Source organism: Polistes canadensis, unplaced genomic scaffold (genome assembly GCF_001313835.1).
Source record: "Polistes canadensis isolate GaletaPanama2010 unplaced genomic scaffold, ASM131383v1 scaffold_78, whole genome shotgun sequence".
Taxonomy (NCBI): Eukaryota; Metazoa; Arthropoda; class Insecta; order Hymenoptera; family Vespidae; genus Polistes; species Polistes canadensis.
This window is the reverse complement of record NW_014569625.1, coordinates 613,521-628,814: the sequence shown is the minus strand read 5'-3', so window position 1 is coordinate 628,814 and position 15,294 is coordinate 613,521.

Below are 15,294 nucleotides of genomic sequence, written 5' to 3'. Positions count from 1 at the left end.
GGACTAATCTGATTAGTCCAATTAGAGTCAATCACCCTTCCAATTAATAATCAAAATTACTCATATTATTCCGGTTAACAATCTATAAGACTTGATTAGCTTAGAATCTGTTAAAGCAAGCACTAGCAATTAATTAATTATCAATATTGTTTSAATGTTCAATTAATATTTTTCTATATTGAATTTCAATTTTTTCTTCTTTTAAGATTTCGTATTACACATTGATGTACTTTAATTCATATTTATTTAAAATATGTGCTTCGAAAATTGTGAAATTGTATTACTATTTTTTGTTTTTTTATAATTTACTAAAAATAAAAAAGTGTCTTGTATATATTTAAGTGGTGTAATATGTACATTAGACACTCGTCGATGTAACTGCATACTTCGCGTTAATATAAATGTAATTAAATAATTTATTTATGTATTCTATCGATCAAACATAGATTTGATCTCGTTATGGTTATTATTATGGCGATATGCATAATTGCGTATGCATTTTGTAATACGACGCAAGGTGCAATATTGTTTTTTTTTTTATTTTGAAAGCGGTGTTTATTAATTTTTAAATATTGTGATATATTCACAATTATTTAAGTTTTTCATAATGTGTCTTGAATAATTTCCTATGTGTATTTGTAATTTTATTAATTGATTAATAATTTTGTATGAAATAGAAACATTTTTCTATTCATACATTTGTATATTGAAAAAAGCATGCATAAGGGATATGCAGTTTTTCATATTCACTTATGTTTAAATATAGAAAAACACACTTTCTAATGCATCGAGAATTCGGTATTTTTTAATGTCCACTTATTGGTCATTTAAATTCTTTTCTCTTTAAATTTCATTATTCATTAAATAATCCAAATGAAAAAAAAAGTTTTGGTCATAAATTTTACATCGAATTTCATTTTTCCACACATGCCCTTTTTATTTAGTTTTTTGTTACAGAATTGGAATAAAACAAATAAAAAACCTGAAGACAAAGAATAGTGGCAAGATCGATTTCATTGTTTCTAGTTTGCTGTGTTGTCGTAGTTGTGTGGTGTTGGTTTTTGTATCTAAATGTATGAATGTATGAATATATAAATGTTTGAACGTATGTGTGTGTGTGTGTGTAAGCAATTTTCATTGATTCTTGTTTAAATCTTTTTAGATTGTTTCTGTTCACAGGTAGCAATATTGTTAATAGCATCTGAAGAGGATTAGTCGTAAATAAAATTATATATTAGATGATAAAATAAAATAAAATAGGTAATCGATAAGTATGATAATAAGGATGAGTAATGCAACAAGCATATTTTTTAAATTATTTTAATCTTAGGAAAAATAAAAATATAAATTTAATAATCATGAAAAATATTTGAATCCCACGCACGAGAAATTAAAATATTTTTATCAAGTTTTAAATAATATGACGAATATTTTTGATAACATTACGAATTCTTATTATTATTAAAATAATAGTCAATGCACACACGTCTGTGCACATCAATGCGTGCATTCGTATTGTAACACCTTGCGTGTTACATTGTAAGTTTCAGTCAAATGTAAATCAGAACGTTTACATTTTTGCGTTTTTTAATATAAGAACTTGCGTTTTATATTTGTAGTTTTAATATAATTGAAATCTACGTGAAAGCGTTTGCATGTTTGCATGTTTGCGTTAATTTAGGATTGTAAATCGGGCAGGTAGGTCGATTTAAAACGATGTTCATGATTTTTTTTTCATCCAACTTAACTTTATCTTAATTATATATTATATATTTGTAAATCCAACAATAATCAATTGGATGAAAAAATTTGTGACTCGTTTTTCGCGTTGAATTTTTGAAATTTCTTTCTAATAAATGATCAATGAAATGAATTTGTTAAAAAAATAAATGTAGAAGTAGAGTCTTAGCCCGGGGGTCTCCAAAAACAGCAACCTCCTCGCGGTGAGACCTGGGTCGATATTACTTGCGATTTATTCAAATTAAATTAATAATAAACTATGTAACGCAAGTACTATCGGGCGAATGGCTGTATTAAATTCAATCTAAATTGATTTATTTGTTTAATTGTTATCCATTTTCTTTTGGTCCTTCTGACATACATTGGTTTTTTTTATTTAAATATAACATTTAAAATTATTTAATAATTTTTGTTAAAAAAGTGAAATCTGTATACCGATCTATGTAATGATACTATTAATAATTTTAGTTTTCGAGTGCAGTGTTAATGTGCAAACAAGCAAACAAATTTTTATTAAGCGAACAATATAAATATGTGTATAGAGAACAAAATATTTATTGTAATAATTCTATAATCTTACTGATATAAAATACTGAAAAAGTGTTTCACTTCAGTCACATATAAGTTCTATGTATTTTTCTTTTTACTCTTTCTCTCTCTCTCTCTCTCTCTCTCTTTCGAATGAAGAATGGGGATTTGGCTACAACTGGTGAGAAAGAAGATACTCTTCCTGGATTATTTTAAGAGGGGGAGGAGGGGGTATAATATTATATCATAAAAAAATAAATATGAGATTTAAATATAATATAAATATTATTTATTATAAGAGAGAGAGAGAGAGAGAGAGAGAGAGAGAGAGAGTTACATATATGTAAAAGGAAATGCGTGCATTCAGAATGGGATTTCCTTGGTGTGGTGGCATTGGATTGGTGGATACAACTACAATGGCGAATTGAGAAAGATAGATAGAATGAAAGAGCAATGGACATTCACGGTCGTTGCACACACGGTGGGGCTTGCATCGTGAATCGCATCATGCACTCCGTATTGGCGAGAAACCGGACGTTGGTGGGGGTAATGCGTTTCCTCAAAGAGGGGTAATGCACTCTTTACGCATGGTGTATAGTTAAAACTTCTAACGGACATTGATACGCCATATTTTTATGTCAATTTCTTTATATATATTTATTATAATTATTTATTTTTAATATTATAGATAAAGAGAAAAGAATTATTACAGTAATATTATTTCGTAAAGAAAATCTAAATTATTATTGTGTAAAATGTATACGTGTAGAACAATTTATTATTTTTTTATTTATAATTTTATTAAATAATTTTTGTTCTTCATTAACTCAATATGGGGCAAATAAAAATTTGTTACAATGCGTGTTATATTTATATTATTTCGATTGTATTCGTGTATAAATATTTGTATGCGTGTGCATAGTGATACCGAACGAAGTTTAAGAAACATAGCGTGAGAAAAATAAATAAAACTAAATTTCGACTGACCAAAATTTGATCATATATTTCGAATGGCACCGTTTAATTTCCTTTTTTTTTTTTTTTCTTTATTTAATTTACCCTACGTTTCTATTTTCGATTTGTCGTTTGGCATTTCTTTTCTTTTCTTTTTTAGATGCATAGAATTCGATCGGTCTAACCGTAACTTTGTGGTTATTCTAATTTCTAGATGTCACGAATGTTAGAATGCAGTTTTAGAGTGTGTCACATGTTAGTCTTGAGACGATCGATTAGGTTAATATTCTTATAAGAAACCATAATAACGGTATCATTATAAAACGAATAATACGAATTATCTTGTTAGAAACGGGAAACGTATATTAGGTATTTATTTTTCTTTTTTTTTTGTCCTTTTTTTATATTTATACTAAACTTTTCGAAGAACATATTTTTCTTCAAATATTTTAAATTAATTTTTTACATTTTTTTTAATATAATAATGTAAATTAGAGATTAAAAAACTTTATGTTAAACAATTGTAAAGTTACTCTTCGAATTTGTAAAAATTAGAATATATATAACGAGAAAACAAATATAATTTAATATAATTTAAGTATATATATTTTTTATAAACGTTGTACTACAATATTATTTGAAATAGAAAAGCCGTTGTACTTTTGACGATAACTTTTTTAAAATTCGAGTCAAAGGAAGCAACAGATTGAAAAATGTCAAGGTTTTCTATTTCGCATAACAATAAAACGGTAAAACCTTTCGTCCCTTCTAATATTTCTGATTTATTGTCCGAACATTTACAACTCTTAACCGATCTTTTCTAAGATACGACAAAGGAAAAAAATCTAAAAACCTAAAAAGGATAATCGATTGGTTCTTAACAAGAGAAATTTTTTCCTTTCGAACATAAACTGTCGTGTCGTCCTTTTCAAGAAAAAAAAAAAGGTTCGATTTTAGAATTATGTTATTTTTTTAGTAGATCTTTCGGAAAAATGGAAAATGTATCCGAAGTATTTGATCTCTTTCTCTTTTTTTCTCTCTATTCATAGATAGATAAAGAAATTAGAATAGCAACAGGAGAAAATGAAATGAATGTTGCGATAAAGTAATTGGTGGAAAAAAATAAATAAAGACAGAGAAAGATATATGCATAGAGAGAAAGAGATAGATAGATAGATAGATAAATAAAGTTAGAGAAATTATTAAAATAAGTTGTAAATAACATGAAAAAGTAAAGAAAAAAATCGACAAAGTTTAGAAATAAAAACCAAAAAGATCGAATTCATCGAAGAAGAAGAAAAAGAAGAAGAAAAAGAAAAAGAGGTAGAAGTAGAAGAGTAAGGAAGATTCCTCGTCAAATAAGGGGGAAAACTGAAACGTGTCGGAAAAAGGGAAAAGGCCGAAGAGAATACGACGTAGAAAAAAAAAAGAAAAAGAAAAAGGAAAAAAAAAGAAAAGAACGAGAGAGAAACTTTGGGGATTTAGTAGAAGGAAAATAAGAGAAAGACAGAGAATGAGAGTGAGAGAGAGAGATAGATAGATAGAATTGGTGTACAAGGAAGAGAAGGATATTCGAAGGGATAGAAGGGGAATGTAGGCTTTTCGACAGGAAGGGTGACTCACCCTGCATTAACGAGAGAGGGTACGCCCATATAAAAGATGGCTGCTTCGAGGGCAACCAATTAGATTTGGCGAGGTGTCTCGCGGCAAAAAAGCGCGGGGCGAGAGTATTTCCTCCTCCTACACCCCCGTACTCCCCCTTATTCCCTTTCGCCCCCTCCCCCCTCCTCCTTTATCTTATATACACACACACACACACACACACACATAATCGACAGAAACACACGGTACGGAGGGGTTGCTTTTATTTATTTCTCTTTTTCCTATCTTTGTCTTTCTCTCTTTTTTCCCCCTACCCTCCCCCTCTCCTCTTCTCTCCTCACCTCTCTCATCATCTATTTTCCTTTTCTTTCTTCCTGCTTTACGGATGCTGGAAAAAAAAGAATTTGTTCTTTACTTGTGCTAAGCGCCAACTTCCTTTCGTTTTCTTTTTCTCTTGACACCGAGGTATCTTTTTTCTTTTTTGTTTTTTTTTTTTTTTCAATTTATTTATTTACGGTAAGTGGGTAGGTGGGGTTTGTGAGGAGGAGAAAGTAGAGATATCGTGAAACTTCTTTAGGTTTTCGTCAGGTTGTCTAGATTCGTACACTCGATCTCGAACAAATTGAATTCTAATCAATAATTTGCTGTTATTTTGAATCATTCTTCCTGAAATAATGAAGTAAATTGTTTAGATGCTAAACAAAAAATGATACGGACAACAAATGTACGATATTCTTGAAGAAAATTAATATTAGAAATACACGCACGCGCAACAACAACACAGTTACACATAGATATATTTGTTTTTTATTGATATTATATGTAATCATTAAAAATCTTTCATACAATTAAAAATAATGAATCATATATACTATACCGAGGTTAGTTTCTCGATGAGATCATCGATGTTGTTGCGTGATCGGCATGAACTCCAATCTTGAGTTCCTCTCAGACTACTCATTTTATTTGTAAGTTCTTTTTTTTGTTTTTTCATTCTTTCTTTTATTTCTTTATCAACATCATATCACATTCTTATTTGATTTCATTAACACACGTAGATACACCTAAATCATCCTTGATAATCTTGTACGAATCAATAAAAAAGAAATGTAAAGAAATAGAAAGAAATTTGATAGAAATCACATTCCTATGAGACACGAACATGGGTTTCATAGTTGATCTCTTCCTACGCCTATGGATTCTCAGAAGTTAGAGGTTCGTTGGGTAAGCGCGTTCGCGTACTATTCACACATCTATGCATTTATCTATATACACATATGTACAGGGTGTCCCAAAAATTGTTCTAACGAAAATCACAAATATACAATATTAAATATGAAATGTTTATTCATTTATTTATTTATTTATTTATATATCGAGATATTATAGTGTTTTGATTGATGTATTTGATAGAGATAATTTCGGCGTTGGATATTACTTCGATATTGATAATAAAAGATTTAATTAATATCATTTCTTATTTCTATGTTGGATAAATGAATTTTTAGGACACCTTGTATGTGTTTATGCATGTGTGCGTTTACACGTATGCTTTGGGTCCGACCTAACAGCACTTTGGGGTGGCATCATAGATACAAGTACATTGGCCCGAGTGAACGTGAGAGTAAAAGAGAAAATGAGAGAGAATAAGAGAGAGAATAAGAGAGAGAAAATAAGAGAGAGAGAGAGAGAATAAGAGAGAGAGAAAGAGAAAGAGATATAGATAAAGACAAAGATAGAGGAGGCTCGAATCTCCAACGGTGGTGGCAAGACAAGCAACTACGAAATTGCCTGCCGTCTCTTTGTTTATCTTTGACCAGAAAATTTTTCTCCGTTTTTTCCATATTCGAGTTTCTCTTTACTACCTGAAATGGAAGAAAACGTGGTCAAATAGTTTCACCAACTTTCGAAGTCGAATTTCAACGAATTATCATCTCCATGCTAGAATTTATCTCCTTTATTTAATATTATTTTTTTTTTTAGTTTTTAATAGTTCAACAAAAATGTAATATATTAATATCAATCATTCGTATGAAAAAAGAAACCTAAAAGATCAACAATTATTTATTTTACAAATCGAATGAATTAAATTAATTTTTTACTATGCAACATTCATCTTAATTTTCTCTATATTATTTTCATTGATATAATTATTATAATAATTATTCTAAGCGTTATTTATTAATATCATTAATAAATTTATATTCGATATATTACAAAATCGCAATTCATTGTGAAATAACAATGATAATAATAATAATAATGACAAATGAAAATAATTGTAAATTTATCCTAATCCCCGCGTGCTTTTTAGGTTTGTGAATTTCTAGGGTCGTTCGTTAGACCTTCGAAATACGAACGTGTCCGTATTCCAGACGGCGTCTTTTATGCCGATCGATTGTACCTACTACGTCGGTTGAACATTCTGAACATGATGGATGGATTGTTATTTTTTTCGAAGAAAAAAAAAAAATAACAGAATAAAGTAAAAAGAAAAATAAAGAAACCGAAACCGAACGATGGAAGTTAAAAAAGGGAACAAAAATTCAGGTATAAAAACGTCGGGGAATTTTCTGACCGTTTTCTTTTTTTATTTTTTATGTTAGTCCTAAGTCACGAATTTTCCTTTTAGGGAAGGAATTTTCTTGTGAAGAAAAGGGAAGAAAATATTTGATACCTGAACGTTTGTTAGTTTAGGCAGCTAGGATTTTTCCTTTCCGAAGTTTAACGGTGTAAAAACGAAATTCATTTTGTAATTATTTGAAATTTTCGTTAGAATCACCCATTTTCATTGTCATATGTAAAGTTAAATATTGTTCAGTTGAATTTTTCTTATTATCTTTATCTCTCAAATGTGTTTATTTTTAATATACAAATTAAATGATTCAGTATTGACAATTAGATTTGGTCAACGACTCGATAATATTTTAATCGATAATGCAAAGGCAAAGTATAATTAGAAATTATATAAGAAAGAGGAAGAATAACGTTGTTAATAAGAAATATAATTAATAAGAATAAGAAAGAGAGAATGATCAAAATAATTAATAGTCGTGAAAGTAGTCTCCCATTTCGTTTCTTCTTCGAAATAAACTTTTACTTCCTCTTTCACTTCTTTTCTCTCTCTCTCCCTCTCGTTCTCATTCTCGTTCTCGTTCCCTTTATCTTTATCTTCATCTTTATCTTTCATTATCTCGTTATTAGATTAAAGAAATATCACTATCACATTAATATTTCCCTTTCGAAGAAAAAATAATTACATTTATCATTCTCCTATGCGAATATAAATATATAAGTCAAACGGGAAAGAGATAGATGGAGAAAAAAGAAAAAATAAATGGTAGCATGTTAACCAATCGATGTGATATCGTGATAGAAAATTTTCCCATGGATTTAAACGAGGAAGAGAGAGAGAGAGAGAGAGAGAGAGAGTGAAACAACAAAAATCAGTGCGTTAGGCGCCCCATGAGGAAGAAGCGACGAACGGTGACCCAAATACGAAAGGGGATAACGACCCCGTGAGTGAGTAGAGAAGAAGAAGAAGAAGAAGAGGAAGAGGAAGAGGAAGAGGAAGAGGTAAAGGGGACCAGAGGGGGGCGGGTTGGGTGGGGTGAGGGTTTGGGGGGCCACTGGCCAGGGAAAGAAAGAGGAACGGGGGGCAAATAAAGTGAAAGAGAGAGAGAGAGAGAGAGAGAGAGAGAAGGGAATCGTGCCCTTTTGCTTGAATATCCGCTTGTTCTCCTTCTTTCTCTTTCTTTCTTTTTTCTTTTTTCTTTTCTTTTCTTTTTTTGTTGTTTTCGATAGCAAATGGCGAGAGCACTCTCTTTGAATTCCACTTCTATATATGCCGGTGAAAACCAGGCCGCGTTGTCCTTGCTCGATACTAAAAAGCTGCTTGGTACCATTCGAACGAGCACGACCTTTCGGAGAACGAAGCACGTGTAATCTACCATAATCAAGAATTTACACGACCTATCTACATATATATTATACTATATGCGTTTAGTATAGGAACCGTGTGAAACATTATTTTTTTAATTTTGTATTTTTAATTATTATCCAATATCATTTTGATATAATACACGTGCTTACTTATTTACTTTTATTAATTTTACGTCGGTACGGTAACTCGTTTTTTTTTTTTTTTTAGCAAGATAATAATTTAAAAATAAAACTGAGAATAAGTATAATAAATAAAGAAATTGTCTGTGAGGTATCGATAAAAGTTTGGTATTTGTAATGAAATAAATGATACGCCATTGCATTAGAAGAATACGGGTGTATGTATTTCTATTCTATGATGTATGTATTTCTTGTATATTATAAGAACGGCAATAGGTATATACATATACATATATATATAGCTTAGAGTATACTTTATACACGTACAAGTGCCTAATACCTATGAAACGAGAGAAGATCTCGTTAACCATTCAACCATACATACATACATGCAAACACACGTATATAAACTATTCACATGCATATACATTTGTATACAAGTATATATGTATATATATATATACACTCGTTCGTTCAACCCCCTCGTAAAACCACGAAAAAGATTTCTCCTTGTACGCGAGGACAACTTCCGGATTTGGTTTAACGGCTACTCGAAACTATTCGATTTTCAACCGAATTTTTTTCTAACAGGGTTACAAATATACCTAATTTCCTGTTTCTTATTCTAATCCCCCCAAAAAAAAAATGTTATCGGTAAAAAGATAGAGTTAATGTGTTATACCAATGAAAATGATGAATTCATTAAATACGGAATACAAGGAAATAACGATTATTATTCGTACATTTGGTTAGAATTATTTTATTTTAATTTGCAACTGTGAGACACAACAGAACAAAATTTAATGAGAGATGTCATATTAACAGTCCGCGAAGTATTTTTTTTTTTCGGGTTGCAAAATAAATCTAACTTTGTAAATTAGTATGCAAGAAGTTTATTTAATAACTTTGTATATGTTATCTCTATATAAAATAATTCTATTATCAAGTTGCATAAATTTTGTATCAAAGTCAGCGAATGCAACTATGCATGCTGCAATTGCACTAGAAAATAAACTAAAAATTATAATTCAGAATGCAATTACTATATAAATAGGATAGAAACGAAGTATATTTAATTTACAACTATATTAATTAATGAAAACTTTTTCTTATTAGGGTGAATGTAATAATAATAATAATAATAATAATCTGATGTATTTCCTTGTTTTGTTCTCCTGTTGGGATTGGTACGAAAGCGTTGGTTGTAAGTATCGATTTTTCACAGTCTCCCGGTGGAAAACTCATGGCGTGCATTAGAGTTTTTCGTGGATGGAGGGGTGTGTCTTTTCTCTCCCCATTGCTTTTCTCCTGTTCCTCCTGTTCTCAATATCGACCCCGAGGAGCGTATTTTCTCGACCCAATACGGACGAAGGGTCGATGTCCCCCGTTTTCGCGCGTCCCGGAAATCGTGGCTCAGGACTCTCAAAAGCGCCCACCAACAATACATTTTATTTCCAGGATGCCCAGGATATTTTTATTTATTTCATTTTCCATTCTCGAAAAACAAAAAAAAAACCACCCTCCCCATAACTTTTCTCAATCTTTTCTCTTTTTAATTTTATTTTTTTCTTATACATTTTGCCACAACACACCCACGTTTGATGTTGTTTCGATCCTTAACATATTCCGTCCACATTTCAAATAATTTTTATTATTTATCAATAACTTTCATTCGTAAGTTTAATTAGAAAATTGTTTTAGTATCGTTTATATATTCATAGTAACACAATCATTAATTCGAAAGAAAAATATCGTTAATATAGTTATGATTATAGAATTTCTTTTTCGAAAATCGGAATTTATATTTCTTATAGTTAATGATTAATTAAAATAAGAAAATTTGATTGGATTAAAAATATGTGGTAGAATGACAAAGTTTAAAATCGTATAACGATGAAATTTAATAAGTCGACAATCGGCCAATAACTGGGACGATCAGAAGGAATTCCTGGCAAGTCGGTTCTCGAAAAGGGGATCAAGAGGGTCCTCGAGAATTTTATCGGTTGCCACTGGCAACACGCCTCAAGTTTGATTCTGTCGCTTTAGGCAAGATGCCCGTATATACACCAACACGCATTGCCTTGCTTGCTTGCTTGCTTCTTTCTTTCTTTCTTTCTTTCTTTCTTTCCTTTGATGCTCTTACAACGAGGAGAAAGTGAAAGAAAGAAAAAAGATCGGTAAAGTTTGATTCGATCGAAAAGAAAATGCAACCATCTGATTCTTCGCTTTCTGAACTTTTTTCTCGAGTTTTTCTTGAAAATTTTAACAAAAAAAAGACAAACAAATTTTAATGAACATTTATGAAATGTTGTTCATCATTCGTTCGTTTGTTCGTTCGTGCATGCATGCGTGCATTAGTTTATGTTTACGTGTATGCACCTGTCAAAGAAAAAAAAAAAAAGAAATAAAGCAAAAAAAAGGATTATCTTGGAAAGATATTATTTATGTAGAACGATTGTGCGGCATCGGTTGGTTAAAATATTTTCCGAATTATAGCTCGCAGATCGTAAATTTTAATGGTCGAAACTTAGTTATAGGATTTTTCGACGACGAACAACCAACCGATCATCGAATGGACTCTTTAAGAATTCTTGTGCTTTACCGTCTATGGACGGTCTGTTAATAATTGAAGGCCAAGAACCCTCGTTTAACCTTTATTGCCTTAGAAATTATACTATTTCCACGAAGTGCCTGTTGCCCGTTCCTCTCTTCGACCATTCTCTTTCTAATTCTATGAGAAAGCATATGAATCGTTTCGTTGCAGCTTCGAACTGAATTCTTACTTTTCTTCTTTCTCCCTTTTTTTTTTTTTTTTTTTACGTTTTTTCATTTCTTTTTCTTTATTTCCTGTGTGTTCATCGGGTTGAACAATATTTTTCTAATGAGTACCGAAAAATTTGAAGAACGCATATATAGTTTCTGCATTTAACGATAATCATTTTTAATTTAGATTTATTTAAGCTTTAATATATCTAATTATTTGTGTTAGTAAGAAAATGTTTGCTCTTTTTTTTGTTTTCTTTTTCAAGATTTTTTTTAAGCAGAGTTTGCGTTAGATTACGAAAACAGCGTCTAGCTTAGTAATTTTAATTATTTAAATAGAACAAGGATTCAATAATATACGCCATGAAAGTGTTGGGAAATAATAAATTTGTTGTGTGTTGAAACGATTAATTAAATATAAAAAATATTTATATGCAACTTTTTTCTATAAGAATTTCGATACTAGATTATTAGCCCCGATCTGATGTATAATGAAGATACTTTTTATTTAATTATTCTTAACAAATTATTACTTTAATATATTTAATTATAATAACTATTTATTGTTTATAAAGAGAAAATGTTTATGTATTTTAATACACACACAAGAGGATTATTAAAATTATAACGAAAAATTCTCATAAGTTGTGCACTTTTGTGCAACAAATATGCATGATTTGTACGATTAACGTTTCAGTTATTTGTTATAAATAATTTTAATATACAATTCATTTATTTTTTGTATTTAATATCGGTAGGCGTAGTGGAGAACGTAAAATCATAAAGTCGCGAAACAAAATGGTGGTTTGCAAAGTCTCAATTGCGAAATTAGAATGAACAGATGGCGACACTAGTTGGGTTAAAGTTATCTTAAGTGATATTTTTTTGTTTCGGTTACGTAATTTTATGAATATTTAATTTTATTACATTGTAATTAATTAGAAAATCATTTTATAATATCGTAAAAATAGAAATGCGTGTATTCGTGTACGTTTGTATCATATAATAATGCAATATACGCACATATAATACAAGTTTTATGTGTTTTATTGCATCAATTATGGCATATGTCTAAAACAATTTTATGTTCGGTATTATTTATTTTTTATAGATGTTTCATAATTAAAGAATCTTCAGAAAATATTATTTTCATCTACATAAAACTTGTGTGACATAATCAAATAATGAAATATAACAAATATACGTTCTTATTGTAAAAAAACTTTACGCATTATCAGATTTAAAACAATAAGAAAATATTTTAGTATATTTGAATGTTCTTTTTTATAATGATTTTAACAAAAATTCACTTCGTTTATAGGATATTATTGAAACTAAATAAATTCTATTCTTTATACGTACGCATCATCCCAAATTTTTATTCTATGTACGCATTTCTATTTTTAATTTTTTTATAGATCCAACAGAACCCCACAGAATGCATTGAAATAACTTGACTTATAAATAGAAAAACTTAGAGTATCTTCCTTGGTTGCATTCTTTTTAAGTCTATTACGAATGCATCAACAATAAAAAAATAATTATTGTATAAATTGTGCAAATGTCTTTTCTAATTATGTTCATGAATATAGTACAAAGTATTCATTGTTTTTCGTATAAGATAATAAAATCTTTGAAGTATGTAAAATTTACAAGTTTCACGATAAACCTAACAGATACAAATGCATTAAAATAAAATAAAAATTCTGAATAATATGATTAGTGTGTAGAAATAATGATATCATAAATGAACTGCGCAATAAACACAGTGGTTCCTTGGTTTTGATCTACAAAATGGCGTAGATTTTTACGGACGGCATCATGGTTCACCTTTTTCCGGAGGGGTGAAGCCCTATTCCACGAACCACAAAGCCACCCTTCAACAAGGGGTGAGTCTTCGAACCCCTTGTACGATAAATTCGAAACTAGCATGGCGGGGGAAGAAATAGGGAGTGGTGAAACGTGATGCGAGTGATCGTCTCCTGGGAAATTTCTGGAAAATTACCTCCAACTTCCGATCTATCCAGTTTTTATTGCCATCTACAGTAATTTTACTCGCAATTTTGTCGGTAAGATAGGAATCGTTCGATAGTTAATACACAGAAATTTACTGTATCAACTGTTAAAGGAAAGATAAATTATCAACATGGTTAATATTGCTGCTATCTATTTAAAAAGAAATGTAACTTTTGATTGAAATCTTATTACCTCGGTCAATAAATGTGCATTTGATCGTAAAGCTAGATGCTGAATTATTGCAACACACGGTTCTCTGTGTGTATAATAAATTTTGCAATAATTATTTGACTTTACTTTAATACAAACTTAAATGAAATACTTGCAATAATAAAAAAAGTAATAATTAAAATCTAAATACTTTTTTTTTACATTACTTGTAAACCGGAATTCTATTATTTTTAGTTATACCGATTGAAATTTTACTTACATTAGAATTATTGTAGAACGATTAATGACTTTCTTTTTTTTTTATAATAATTATGTTATAATAATAAACTTGAAAAAAGTTATAATATTGCAAAATTTAGTTATATAGCGTACAACTTGAAAGTTGCGTGATCGAAATTATTATTCACCCTATTGTATAGGTTTATGCGAGGGTTGTGTGTTTAATTCAATATCCTTCAATTATTAAATATTATCCTAATCATATGCGACAACTGCTGAACATATAGATAAACATATTTGATTTCTTAGAAGCATACGTGTAAAGGAATTTATCAAAGTGACGTATCAATAGAGAAAATAAATTCCGTCCTTCAAATCAACTGGGTGAAATAGAGTAGGCTATTTCAGAGTCAGTTTTATATCCTGTATCTCTCTCTCTCTCTCTCTCTCTCTCTCTCTCTCTCTCTCAACATATGATTGAATTAATTATTTTATATATATATATAAAAATTCTTGCATTTAGAATGTAAATTCTTGGAGTCTTTTTATCACGTGGTTTATCTGATCTCGAAAATAACAAAATGCTAAACATTTGAAAGACCTTCGTCGAAAACTTGTTCGTTCATTCGTTCGTTCATTTGTTCATTCGTTCGTTCGTTCGTTCGTAGAAGGTTACAGTATTCAAAAGTTCGTTTGAGATAAACGTTACGCCTGGTACGATATTTATTGTGCAATTCTCAACGAAATTACCGAGTTTTTCCTTATTATTCTTAAGACGATTCTATTTCATTAGAACATGACATTCTAATTTGTATGATATTCAAGTTCCTACGGTGAATAACATTGTCATATATATTAGCTCATTTTACTCAGGGACGGTCTTACGTTAGACTTAAACGCGAAAGAAATTCAACCAAGCGTCGAATTTATTTTGAAACTAGTGTATCATCGTAAATCACAAAATTTCGAACATTAATGCAACACGAACAATAACCGTAACAATGTTTACTTTCAAAGGGATCATGTTTTTTTATCATTACCTTGCTTATCGTTTGCATTTGGGTTTTTTACTATTAGCTATCGTATATTTAAATTAAATAATAATGTTAACATAATCAAGATTTTTTTTCTTATCCAAAATTTATTAATATTATTACTAAGTTTACTCTTAGGGAGGTTGTTTTTTGGACGGGTTTAATTAAGATGAACACTATATTTATCCGTTGAACGTTTCGTCTC